The sequence below is a fragment of the Salmo salar genome, chromosome ssa14, assembly GCF_905237065.1.
Source record: "Salmo salar chromosome ssa14, Ssal_v3.1, whole genome shotgun sequence".
Taxonomy (NCBI): Eukaryota; Metazoa; Chordata; class Actinopteri; order Salmoniformes; family Salmonidae; genus Salmo; species Salmo salar.
In genome coordinates, this window is record NC_059455.1 from 81,064,790 (window position 1) to 81,077,623 (window position 12,834).

The following is a 12,834-nucleotide window of genomic DNA, read 5'->3' on the forward strand; positions in this document are numbered from 1 at the left end:
TAAATGTGACGAGACGAGAATTCCATGTGAAACGAATGGACATTCAATTTGACATGAAGCTCCTTTTCATCTGTTTAATCCAATCATTAGCAAGCATGGCTTTTCAGAATATGTATTGCAATCCTCTAATTGGAAAAATTCATGTATTTCAGTTGTGCAGTCTGATTGAGCTGATCTGCCTGGCTCTCCCACACACCTCCTGGGCAGTCACTTCAGTCACTCTTCAGTCTTTTAAACGGATGCACAGCCAGCAAGCCAAGACATTTAAATTGTAACTCACCTCAACTAGAAATGTTTACTGTCATGTAGGCAATTTTTGCTTTGATTACATCAGAAGCTCTATTTTCCTATGTGTGCTGTTATTCATCTGTGCTTTCTGATTGAAATATTAATGCAATTTACTGAATATAAGGAGTACAGTAAAATTTCTGGCATTTTTGGAAAACTCAGATTCTCCCCTTTTTAAGGGAATCATGGTTATTTACCCCCATCCTAATGTTATAATGAGAAGAGAAGAGACTAGGTATCCTTTGCAAGCCTCTAGTTCTTTTGACACAATGTTGCACAATCCACATTACATGAACATTTATTATTTAGCCACATAGTCGATCAATGACTAATTTCAAGAGGATTAAAATCTTCTCTGTAATCTTTCTCTGGGGCAGACACTCCAGTCTGGCTGCAATACAGACCAAACTCAAGCTCTTGTTCTGCCAAGACTATAAATGAATGAAGGTGATGATGCCAACTGCAGTCAATTTGATAGTTTTCATAAATACACCCAGAGATCCTTAAATGAGCAAACCCACTAACTCTTTAGTGACTGGGTATGAGAAAGGCTTTTGGTTGCTTTTCAAAATGATTTAAAATGGTTTTCCATTGAATAATGATTTTCCATAACGTGGTTTTGATGTGCTATTCTTTTCATTAAGTGTAACTCCCATGGCAATCACTTCATTCCCTAAACAAACTGCATTTCACTTTAAATAAAATCACACTCGACTCCCAACTATGTTGTGAAATATCATTTAAAAAGGCACTTCCCAGAGAGACAGAGAGAGAGAGAGAGACACACAGAGAGAGAGAGACAGAGAGAGAGAGAGACAGAGAGAGAGAGAGAGAGAGACAGAGAGAGACACACACAGAGAGAGAGACAGAGATACAGACAGAGGGAGAGAGAGACAGAGAGAGAGAGAGAGACAGAGAGAGACAGAGAGAGACACACAGAGAGACAGAGAGAGAGAGACAGAGAGAGAGAGACAGAGAGAGACAGAGAGAGACACACAGAGAGACAGAGAGAGAGAGACAGAGAGAGAGAGACAGAGAGAGAGAGAGACAGACAGAGACAGAGAGAGAGAGAGAGACAGAGAGAGAGACACAGAGAGAGAGAGAGAGACACACAGAGAGAGACAGAGAGAGAGACAGAGAGAGAGACAGAGAGAGAGACACAGAAAGAGAGATATATATATTTTTTTTTATATATACATTTGCTAAATTATCTAAAAAACCTGTTTTCACTTTGTCATTATGGGGTATTGTGTGTAGATTGCTGAGGAAAAACAATGATTTAATCCATTTTAGAATAAGGCTGTAAAGTAACAAAATGTGGAAAAAGTCAAGGTGTCTGAATACCTTCCTGGATGTTTCCCATGCCAATAAAGCCCTTTGAACTGAACTAAGTTGAGAGAGACAGAGAGACAGAGAGAAAGAGAGAGACAGACAGAGAGAGGGAGAGAGAGATGGAGACATAGACGCATAAGACACAAAGTGTCAACAATTATCCGGTGAAACAAAAGCTCCTATTTTGATCTACGGACACACAGCATGAACAATTAAAAGCAGGAAACGAGACAATGAGCTCCGCATGAAATCTCTAATCATATCAACGGTAGAGGCCAGAAATAAGCCCAAATATTATGAAATATTATGAAAGCCAAAGGGAAGTCTGTGTGGAATATAAGTATGTGAGGAAGGAGGCAGTTTTGGTGAGGGGGATCAAGTCTGAGTCCCAAATAGCACCCTATTCCCTATGGTTCTGTAGAGCACTATATAGAGAATAGAGTGCCATTTGGGGACTTTTTTAAAGGAGCTTTCATCTTATCTTCCACACACAGGACGGACATGATTAACCCTGCTGCTCGTTTTGTCTATGGAAGTTTCTTCAGAACAGATCCATAATGGTGGCGCCTCTGCTACAGTTTCCTGTGCCTCACACTGCTTCCAGTTACAGGCCTGGGCAACTAGGCAGCTATTATTGGAAACAGTGCAGGTTTCAGATGTCATCTTCTGCAGGCCACTGGCTCCAATTAGACTGTTATCAAACAGGCTGGACAATAGAAAAGTACAGACAGAAAAACCCTAGGAGAAACTCAAGTGTAGGCTCTAGTCTAGGCTGCAGGTTAAGAAGTCCACTGATACTTCGGAACCAGAGCTCGTATTCATAAAGCGTCCCAGAGTACGTGTGCTGATCTAGGTTCAGGCATTCCCTGTCCATGTATGTTATTTAGCAGAGGAGAATAGTCATTCCTAAACCTGTGAAATGGTCCGAAGTGGGAAATCAGAAACACAACAAAAAAAGATTGCAACATTATCACACACTGCAGTCGGCTGGAGTCTTAACAGGAATACAAATAGCAATCAGAGACACAGACCACTGCATCTGCACTCAGCCATTGTGGGGGTACACTCAGCCACAGTGAGGGCATAGACGAAGATTGCTCACTGTATGGGGCCTGTGGAGGGAGAGAGAGAGAGGGGGAAAGAGAGCGAGAGAATGTGTCTGTCCCTGGCTTCCCTCTGTGAGTACGGGGGAAGGAGGGGTTTAGGGTTTATATAAACTGCTGGTGTCGTGAGTGAGGACAATGTCCTGGCAACTGTTCAAACATCCCTGCTGTGTCCTGTCCCTCCGTCCTCAGGCCAAATACCTGTACAGTAGGGGAGTTGTATCGCGTTCTCACCCCTCTGACCAATGGTCACCCAAGCTGACCTGTTACGTAGAAGAGTTGTGTTGTGTTCCCAGCTATGATCCACCCTAGATGATCTGACATGTACAGTGCTTTCAGAAAGTATTAATACCCCTTGATTTATTCCACATTTTGTTGTTTCAGCCTGAATTCAAAAATGTTCTCACCCATCTACATACAATACCCTATAATGACAAAGTGAAAACATGTTTTATTTATTGAAAATGAAATACAGAAATCTCATTTACATAAGTATTCACACCCGAGTCAATACTTTGTAAAAGCATCTTTGTCAGTGATTACAGCTGTGAGTCTTTCTGGGTAAGTCTCTAAGAGCTGTGAGTCTTTCTGGGTAAGTCTCTAAGAGCTTTGCACACCTAGATTATACAATATTTACTTCAAGCTCTGTCAAGTTGATTGTTGATCATTGCAAGACAGCCATTTTCAAGTCTTGTCAGATTTTAAAGCAGATTTAAGTCAAAACTGTAACTTGGCCACTCAGGAACATTCACTCTGTTCTTGGTAAGCATCTCCAGTGTAGATTTGGCCTTGTGTTTAAGGTTATTGTCCTGCTGAAAGGTGAATTAGTCTCCCAGTGTCTGTTGGAAAGCAGACTGAACCAGGTTATCCTCTAGGATTTTTCCTGTGCTTATTCCTTTTCTGTTTATCCTAAAAAAAACACCCTAGTCCTTGCCAATGACAAGCATACCCATAACATGATGCAAACACCACCATGCTTGGAAATATGAAGAGTGGTACTCCGTGATGTGTTGTGTTGGATTTGCCCCAAACATAACGCTTTTTATTCAGGACGAAAAGTACATTTCTTATATATTTTTTTGCAGTATTTATTTGGTGCATTGTTGCAAACAGGATGCATGTTTTGGAATATTTTTATTCTGTACAGGCTTCCTTATTTTCACTCAATTAGGTTACTATTGGTGAGTAACTACAAGGTTTTTGATCCATCCTCAGTTTTCTCCGATCACAGCCATTAAACTCTTAACTGTTTTAAAAATCACCATTGGCCTCATGGTAAAATCTCTGAGCAATTTCCTTCCTATCTGGCAACTGAGTTAGGAAGGATGCCTGTATCTTTGTAGTTACTGGGTGTATTGATACACCATCCAAAGTGTCATTAATAACTTAACCATGCTCAAAGAGATATTCAGTATCTGCTTTTTTTTATTTTTACACATCTACCAATCGGCGCCGTTCTTTGCGAGGCATTGGAAAACCTCCCTGTTCTTTGTGGTTGAATCTGTACTTGAAATTCACTACTCAATTATGGTACCTTACAGATAATTATTGTATGTGGGGGGTACAGAGATGGGGCAGTTATTCCAAAACCATGTTAACCATTATTACTGAAACGAATGATGTGACTTGTGAAGCACATTGTTACTCCTGAACGTATTTAGGCTTGCCATAACAAAAGGTTAAATACTTATTGACTGAAGACATTTCAACTTCATTTTATAAATGTTTCTAAAACTTTCTACAAAATTCCACTTTGACATTATGGGGTATTGTGTGTAGATCAGTGAGACAAAATCTCAATTTAATCCATTTTAAATTCAGGCTGTAACAACAACATTTAGAAAAAGTAAAGGGGTGTGAATACTTAATAGGCATAATCCCTCATTGATTAATAGTACTTCTTTCTATTTGATGTAGATTAGAATATGCATCTGACCCCCTGCATTACTGATTTCCTTGTTGCATAGGCTAGTATAGACCTCTTTCCATCTGACTATTCATGGTAAAGTAGCGTACTGAGCTAGCTGGTGCACAGTTCTGCAGAGGCCAGTTAGAGGCTCCTTCTCTCTTCTCATAAACAGATAACTGAGGCAAAGGGGGACAGGCCCTCTGATGAAGAGGGCTTCTTTGTTCTGTGGGCAAGGAGTCGAGGGTTGAACGGTTCACCCTGTACATCCTCACAGAAAGAGAGAGAGCGATGAGTGAAAGAGTGGGAGAAAAAGAGAGCTGGGTTAAAGTGAGAGAGCGGGATAGAGAGAGAGAGAGAGAGAGAGAGAGGCCCCTGGATGGAGCCCCTCAAACTGACCTCCTGAGAGCAGGCAGCTCAGTACTGTACAGACAATAGCCATGTTAGTCAGAGCAGTTTACATAACCACAGTCCCGTATGCCTGTCTGTGTTCTGTGTACCTTCTGCGTGTAAAGGTGTGTCTGAGGGTGTACACATAGGCTGAGTTTACACAGGCAGCCCAACTCTGAACTTTTTAGACTCAATTGATCTTTTGGCCAATCAGATCAGCTCTTTTGCCCATAATTGGGCAAAATATCAGAATTGGTCTGCCTGTTTAAACGCAGCCTTACTGTACTTGGTCTTGTACTTGTGATTCTCAAGATTCTATATGTATTGTGATTCAATACTGTGACTTTATTGCAATGTAATGTTCCAAACATATTGCTCACCATATGTCTGCTGCAGAGGGACAAGAGAGAGCATGAGAAAATGAGTGGAAATAAAAGTGCTGAAAACATTTTGACTCACTATTTCAAAAGAAGATGGAGAACAAGCTATAGGATGAAAAATACCTGAGTTTTGCCACAAGTACAGCTGACTAGCGCTAGTGAACGTTAACTAGCAACAATTCATTTTATTTTTTACATTTTTTTAAATGGTAATGTATGTTCTGTATTTCAGAGTGTGAAGTAAAGCAGAACAGGGATAAATAAACTGCCAAACACCCACAACCCCACACACCAGTGGCAGGAGGAATCCCTGTTAACCTAGATTAGAAGGGGCGTTTCTGATTCCTCCGTCCAGATTTATCCAATCAGCAGGTAGAATCAGGCTCTCTGTCTGGATTTATCTTTTCAGGGAGCTGGGTTAGGGTCTACTGGGAGAGCTGGGTTAGGGTCTACTGGGAGAGCTGGGTTAGGGTCTACTGGGGAGAGCTGGGTTAGGGTCTACTGGGGAGAGCTGGGTTAGGGTCGACGTCTACTGGGAGAGCTGGGTTAGGGTCTACTGGGAGAGCTGGGTTAGGGTCTACTGGGGAGAGCTGGGTTAGGGTCTACTGGGGAGAGCTGGGTTAGGGTCGACGTCTACTGGGAGAGCTGGGTTAGGGTCTACTGGGAGAGCTGGGTTAGGGTCGACGTCTACTGGGAGAGCTGGGTTAGGGTCTACTGGGGAGAGCTGGGTTAGGGTCGACGTCTACTGGGAGAGCTGGGTTAGGGTCTACTGGGAGAGCTGGGTTAGGGTCGACGTCTACTGGGAGAGCTGGGTTAGGGTCTACTGGGGAGAGCTGGGTTAGGGTCGACGTCTACTGGGAGAGCTGGGTTAGGGTCGACGTCTACTGGGGAGAGCTGGGTTAGGGTCAGGGTCTACTGGGGAGAGCTGGGTTAGGGTCTACTGGGAGAGCTGGGTTAGGGTCTACTGGGAGAGCTGGGTTAGGGTCGATGTCTACTGGGAGAGCTGGGTTAGGGTCGACGTCTACTGGGGAGAGCTGGGTTAGGGTCAGGGTCTACTGGGGAGAGCTGGGTTAGGGTCTACTGGGAGAGCTGGGTTAGGGTCTACTGGGAGAGCTGGGTTAGGGTCCACGTCTACTGGGAGAGCTGGGTTAGGGTCTACTGGGAGAGCTGGGTTAGGGTCGACGTCTACTGGGAGAGCTGGGTTAGGGTCAGGGTCTACTGGGGAGAGCTGGGTTAGGGTCTACTGGGAGAGCTGGGTTAGGGTCTACTGGGAGAGCTGGGTTAGGGTCGACGTCTACTGGGAGAGCTGGGTTAGGGTCGACGTCTACTGGGGAGAGCTGGGTTAGGGTCGACGTCTACTGGGGAGAGCTGGGTTAGGGTCTACTGGGAGAGCTGGGTTAGGGTCTACTGGGAGAGCTGGGTTAGGGTCGACGTCTACTGGGAGAGCTGGGTTAGGGTCGACTGGGGAGAGCTGGGTTAGGGTCGACGTCTACTGGGGAGAGCTGGGTTAGGGTCGACGTCTACTGGGAGAGCTGGGTTAGGGTCTACTGGGAGAGCTGGGTTAGGGTCGACGTCTACTGGGAGAGCTGGGTTAGGGTCTACTGGGAGAGCTGGGTTAGGGTCCACGTCTACTGGGAGAGCTGGGTTAGGGTCTACTGGGGAGAGCTGGGTTAGGGTCGACGTCTACTGGGAGAGCTGGGTTAGGGTCTACTGGGAGAGCTGGGTTAGGGTCCACGTCTACTGGGGAGAGCTGGGTTAGGGTCGACGTCTACTGGGGAGAGCTGGGTTAGGGTCTACTGGGAGAGCTGGGTTAGGGTCTACTGGGAGAGCTGGGTTAGGGTCGATGTCTACTGGGGAGAGCTGGGTTAGGGTCAGGGTCTACTGGGGAGAGCTGGGTTAGGGTCTACTGGGAGAGCTGGGTTAGGGTCTACTGGGAGAGCTGGGTTAGGGTTGACGTCTACTGGGGAGAGCTGGGTTAGGGTCTACTGGGGAGAGCTGGGTTAGGGTCTACTGGGGAGAGCTGGGTTAGGGTCTACTGGGGAGAGCTGGGTTAGGGTCTACTGGGGAGAGCTGGGTTAGGGTCTACTGGGAGAGCTGGGTTAGGGTCTACTGGGAGAGCTGGGTTAGGGTCGACGTCTACTGGGGAGAGCTGGGTTAGGGTCGACGTCTACTGGGAGAGCTGGGTTAGGGTCTACTGGGAGAGCTGGGTTAGGGTCGACGTCTACTGGGAGAGCTGGGTTAGGGTCTACTGGGGAGAGCTGGGTTAGGGTCTACTGGGAGAGCTGGGTTAGGGTTGACGTCTACTGGGAGAGCTGGGTTAGGGTCTACTGGGGAGAGCTGGGTTAGGGTCGACATCTACTGGGGAGAGCTGGGTTAGGGTCTACTGGGGAGAGCTGGGTTAGGGTCGACGTCTACTGGGGAGAGCTGGGTTAGGGTCAGGGTCTACTGGGGAGAGCTGGGTTAGGGTCTACTGGGAGAGCTGGGTTAGGGTCTACTGGGAGAGCTGGGTTAGGGTCTACTGGGAGAGCTGGGTTAGGGTCTACTGGGAGAGCTGGGTTAGGGTCTACTGGGAGAGCTGGGTTAGGGTCTACTGGGGAGAGCTGGGTTAGGGTCTACTGGGAGAGCTGGGTTAGGGTCTACTGGGGAGAGCTGGGTTAGGGTCTACTGGGAGAGCTGGGTTAGGGTCTACTGGGGAGAGCTGGGTTAGGGTCGACGTCTACTGGGAGAGCTGGGTTAGGGTCTACTGGGAGAGCTGGGTTAGGGTCTACTGGGAGAGCTGGGTTAGGGTCGACGTCTACTGGGGAGAGCTGGGTTAGGGTCAGGGTCTACTGGGGAGAGCTGGGTTAGGGTCTACTGGGAGAGCTGGGTTAGGGTCTACTGGGAGAGCTGGGTTAGGGTCCACGTCTACTGGGGAGAGCTGGGTTAGGGTCTACTGGGGAGAGCTGGGTTAGGGTCGACGTCTACTGGGGAGAGCTGGGTTAGGGTCAGGGTCTACTGGGGAGAGCTGGGTTAGGGTCTACTGGGAGAGCTGGGTTAGGGTCTACTGGGAGAGCTGGGTTAGGGTCGACGTCTACTGGGAGAGCTGGGTTAGGGTCAGGGTCTACTGGGGAGAGCTGGGTTAGGGTCAGGGTCTACTGGGGAGAGCTGGGTTAGGGTCAGGGTCTACTGGGGAGAGCTGGGTTAGGGTCTACTGGGAGAGCTGGGTTAGGGTCTACTGGGGAGAGCTGGGTTAGGGTCTACTGGGAGAGCTGGGTTAGGGTCTACTGGGAGAGCTGGGTTAGGGTCGACGTCTACTGGGAGAGCTGGGTTAGGGTCTACTGGGAGAGCTGGGTTAGGGTCGACGTCTACTGGGGAGAGCTGGGTTAGGGTCGACGTCTACTGGGGAGAGCTGGGTTAGGGTCGACTGGGGAGAGCTGGGTTAGGGTCGACGTCTACTGGGGAGAGCTGGGTTAGGGTCAGGGTCTACTGGGGAGAGCTGGGTTAGGGTCTACTGGGAGAGCTGGGTTAGGGTCTACTGGGAGAGCTGGGTTAGGGTCTACTGGGAGAGCTGGGTTAGGGTCTACTGGGGAGAGCTGGGTTAGGGTCCACGTCTACTGGGAGAGCTGGGTTAGGGTCTACTGGGGAGAGCTGGGTTAGGGTCGACGTCTACTGGGAGAGCTGGGTTAGGGTCTACTGGGAGAGCTGGGTTAGGGTCCACGTCTACTGGGGAGAGCTGGGTTAGGGTCCACGTCTACTGGGAGAGCTGGGTTAGGGTCGACGTCTACTGGGGAGAGCTGGGTTAGGGTCTACTGGGAGAGCTGGGTTAGGGTCTACTGGGAGAGCTGGGTTAGGGTCGATGTCTACTGGGGAGAGCTGGGTTAGGGTCAGGGTCTACTGGGGAGAGCTGGGTTAGGGTCTACTGGGAGAGCTGGGTTAGGGTCTACTGGGAGAGCTGGGTTAGGGTCTACTGGGAGAGCTGGGTTAGGGTCGACGTCTACTGGGAGAGCTGGGTTAGGGTCTACTGGGAGAGCTGGGTTAGGGTCGACGTCTACTGGGGAGAGCTGGGTTAGGGTCGACGTCTACTGGGGAGAGCTGGGTTAGGGTCTACTGGGGAGAGCTGGGTTAGGGTCTACTGGGAGAGCTGGGTTAGGGTTGACGTCTACTGGGGAGAGCTGGGTTAGGGTCTACTGGGAGAGCTGGGTTAGGGTCGACGTCTACTGGGGAGAGCTGGGTTAGGGTCGACGTCTACTGGGAGAGCTGGGTTAGGGTCTACTGGGAGAGCTGGGTTAGGGTCGACGTCTACTGGGAGAGCTGGGTTAGGGTCTACTGGGAGAGCTGGGTTAGGGTCTACTGGGAGAGCTGGGTTAGGGTCTACTGGGAGAGCTGGGTTAGGGTCTACTGGGGAGAGCTGGGTTAGGGTCTACTGGGGAGAGCTGGGTTAGGGTCTACTGGGAGAGATGGGTTAGGGTCTACTGGGGAAAGCTGGGTTAGGGTCCACATCTACTGGGAGAGCTGGGTTAGGGTCAGGGTCTACTGGGAGAGCTGGGTTAGGGTCTACTGGGAGAGCTGGGTTAGGGTCTACTGGGAGATCTGGGTTAGGGTCTACTGGGAGATCTGGGTTAGGGTCTACTGGGAAAGCTGGGTTAGGGTTGACGTCTACTGGGAGAGCTGGGTTAGGGTCTACTGGGAGAGCTGGGTTAGGGTCTACTGGGAGAGCTGGGTTAGGGTCGACGTCTACTGGGAGAGCTGGGTTAGGGTCTACTGGGAGAGCTGGGTTAGGGTCGACGTCTACTGGGGAGAGCTGGGTTAGGGTCAGGGTCTACTGGGAGAGCTGGGTTAGGGTCGACGTCTACTGGGGAGAGCTGGGTTAGGGTCAGGGTCTACTGGGAGAGCTGGGTTAGGGTCTACTGGGAGAGCTGGGTTAGGGTCGACGTCTACTGGGGAGAGCTGGGTTAGGGTCTACTGGGAGAGCTGGGTTAGGGTCTACTGGGAGAGCTGGGTTAGGGTCTACTGGGGAGAGCTGGGTTAGGGTCGACGTCTACTGGGAGAGCTGGGTTAGGGTCTACTGGGAGAGCTGGGTTAGGGTCGACGTCTACTGGGAGAGCTGGGTTAGGGTTGACGTCTACTGGGGAGAGCTGGGTTAGGGTCAGGGTCTACTGGGGAGAGCTGGGTTAGGGTCTACTGGGAGAGCTGGGTTAGGGTCGACTGGGAGAGCTGGGTTAGGGTCGACGTCTACTGGGGAGAGCTGGGTTAGGGTCAGGGTCTACTGGGAGAGCTGGGTTAGGGTCTACTGGGAGAGCTGGGTTAGGGTTGACGTCTACTGGGAGAGCTGGGTTAGGGTCTACTGGGAGAGCTGGGTTAGGGTCTACTGGGAGAGCTGGGTTAGGGTTGACGTCTACTGGGGAGAGCTGGGTTAGGGTATACTGGGAGAGCTGGGTTAGGGTCGACGTCTACTGGGAGAGCTGGGTTAGGGTCTACTGGGGAGAGCTGGGTTAGGGTCTACTGGGAGAGCTGGGTTAGGGTCGACGTCTACTGGGAGAGCTGGGTTAGGGTCTACTGGGGAGAGCTGGGTTAGGGTCTACTGGGGAGAGCTGGGTTAGGGTCTACTGGGAAAGCTGGGTTAGGGTTGACGTCTACTGGGGAGAGCTGGGTTAGGGTCGACGTCTACTGGGGAGAGCTGGGTTAGGGTCAGGGTCTACTGGGGAGAGCTGGGTTAGGGTCTACTGGGAGAGCTGGGTTAGGGTCTACTGGGAGAGCTGGGTTAGGGTCGACGTCTACTGGGAGAGCTGGGTTAGGGTCGACGTCTACTGGGGAGAGCTGGGTTAGGGTCAGGGTCTACTGGGAGAGCTGGGTTAGGGTCTACTGGGAGAGCTGGGTTAGGGTCTACTGGGAGAGCTGGGTTAGGGTCTACTGGAAAGCTGGGTTAGGGTTGACGTCTACTGGGGAGAGCTGGGTTAGGGTCTACTGGGAGAGCTGGGTTAGGGTCTACTGGGGAGAGCTGGGTTAGGGTCGACGTCTACTGGGAGAGCTGGGTTAGGGTCTACTGGGAGAGCTGGGTTAGGGTCGACGTCTACTGGGAGAGCTGGGTTATGGTCTACTGGGGAGAGCTGGGTTAGGGTCTACTGGGAGAGCTGGGTTAGGGTCGACGTCTACTGGGAGAGCTGGGTTAGGGTCTACTGGGGAGAGCTGGGTTAGGGTCTACTGGGAAAGCTGGGTTAGGGTTGACGTCTACTGGGAGAGCTGGGTTAGGGTCTACTGGGAGAGCTGGGTTAGGGTTGACGTCTACTGGGGAGAGCTGGGTTAGGGTCAGGGTCTACTGGGACAGCTGGGTTAGGGTCTACTGGGGAGAGCTGGGTTAGGGTCAGGGTCTACTGGGAGAGCTGGGTTAGGGTCTACTGGGAGAGATGGGTTAGGGTCGACGTCTACTGGGGAGAGCTGGGTTAGGGTCTACTGGGAGAGCTGGGTTAGGGTCTACTGGGAGAGATGGGTTAGGGTCGACGTCTACTGGGAGAGATGGGATAGGGTTGACGTCTACTGGGGAGAGCTGGGTTAGGGTCTACTGGGAGAGATGGGTTAGGGTTGACGTCTACTGGGAGAGCTGGGTTAGGGTTGACGTCTACTGGGAGAGATGGGTTAGGGTCGACGTCTACTGGGAGAGATGGGTTAGGGTCGACGTCTACTGGGAGAGATGGGTTAGGGTCGACGTCTACTGGGAGAGCTGGGTTAGGGTCGACGTCTACTGGGAGAGCTGGGTTAGGGTTGACGTCTACTGGGAGAGCTGGGTTAGGGTCGACGTCTCACTGGGAGAGATGGGTTAGGGTTGACGTCTACTGGGAGAGCTGGGTTAGGGTCTACTGGGAGAGCTGGGTTAGGGTTGACGTCTACTGGGAGAGCTGGGTTAGGGTCTACTGGGGAGAGCTGGGTTAGGGTTGACGTCTACTGGGAGAGCTGGGTTAGGGTCTACTGGGAGAGCTGGGTTAGGGTTGACGTCTACTGGGAGAGCTGGGTTAGGGTCTACTGGGAGAGCTGGGTTAGGGTCTACTGGGGAGAGCTGGGTTAGGGTCTACTGGGAGAGATGGGTTAGGGTCTACTGGGAGAGCTGGGTTAGGGTTGACGTCTACTGGGAGAGCTGGGTTAGGGTCGACGTCTACTGGGAGAGCTGGGTTAGGGTCTACTGGGGAGAGCTGGGTTAGGGTCGACGTCTACTGGGAGAGCTGGGTTAGGGTCTACTGGGAGAGCTGGGTTAGGGTCGACGTCTACTGGGAGAGCTGGGTTAGGGTCTACTGGGAGAGCTGGGTTAGGGTCGACGTCTACTGGGAGAGCTGGGTTAGGGTCTACTGGGAGAGCTGGGTTAGGGTCTACTGGGAGAGCTGGGTTAGGGTTGACGTCTACTGGGGAGAGCTGGGTTAGGGTCTACTGGGAGAGCTGTGTTAGGGTCGACGTCTACTGGGGATTG

The 12,834-nt window shown here is 50.8% G+C and overlaps 1 protein-coding gene across 3 annotated transcripts in view; it reads right to left on the reverse strand.

The window, feature by feature from the left end:
- Positions 1–12,834, reverse strand: part of LOC106570401 (focal adhesion kinase 1) — a 206,316-nt gene that overhangs the window by 95,962 nt on the left and 97,520 nt on the right. The window lies entirely within an intron of this gene.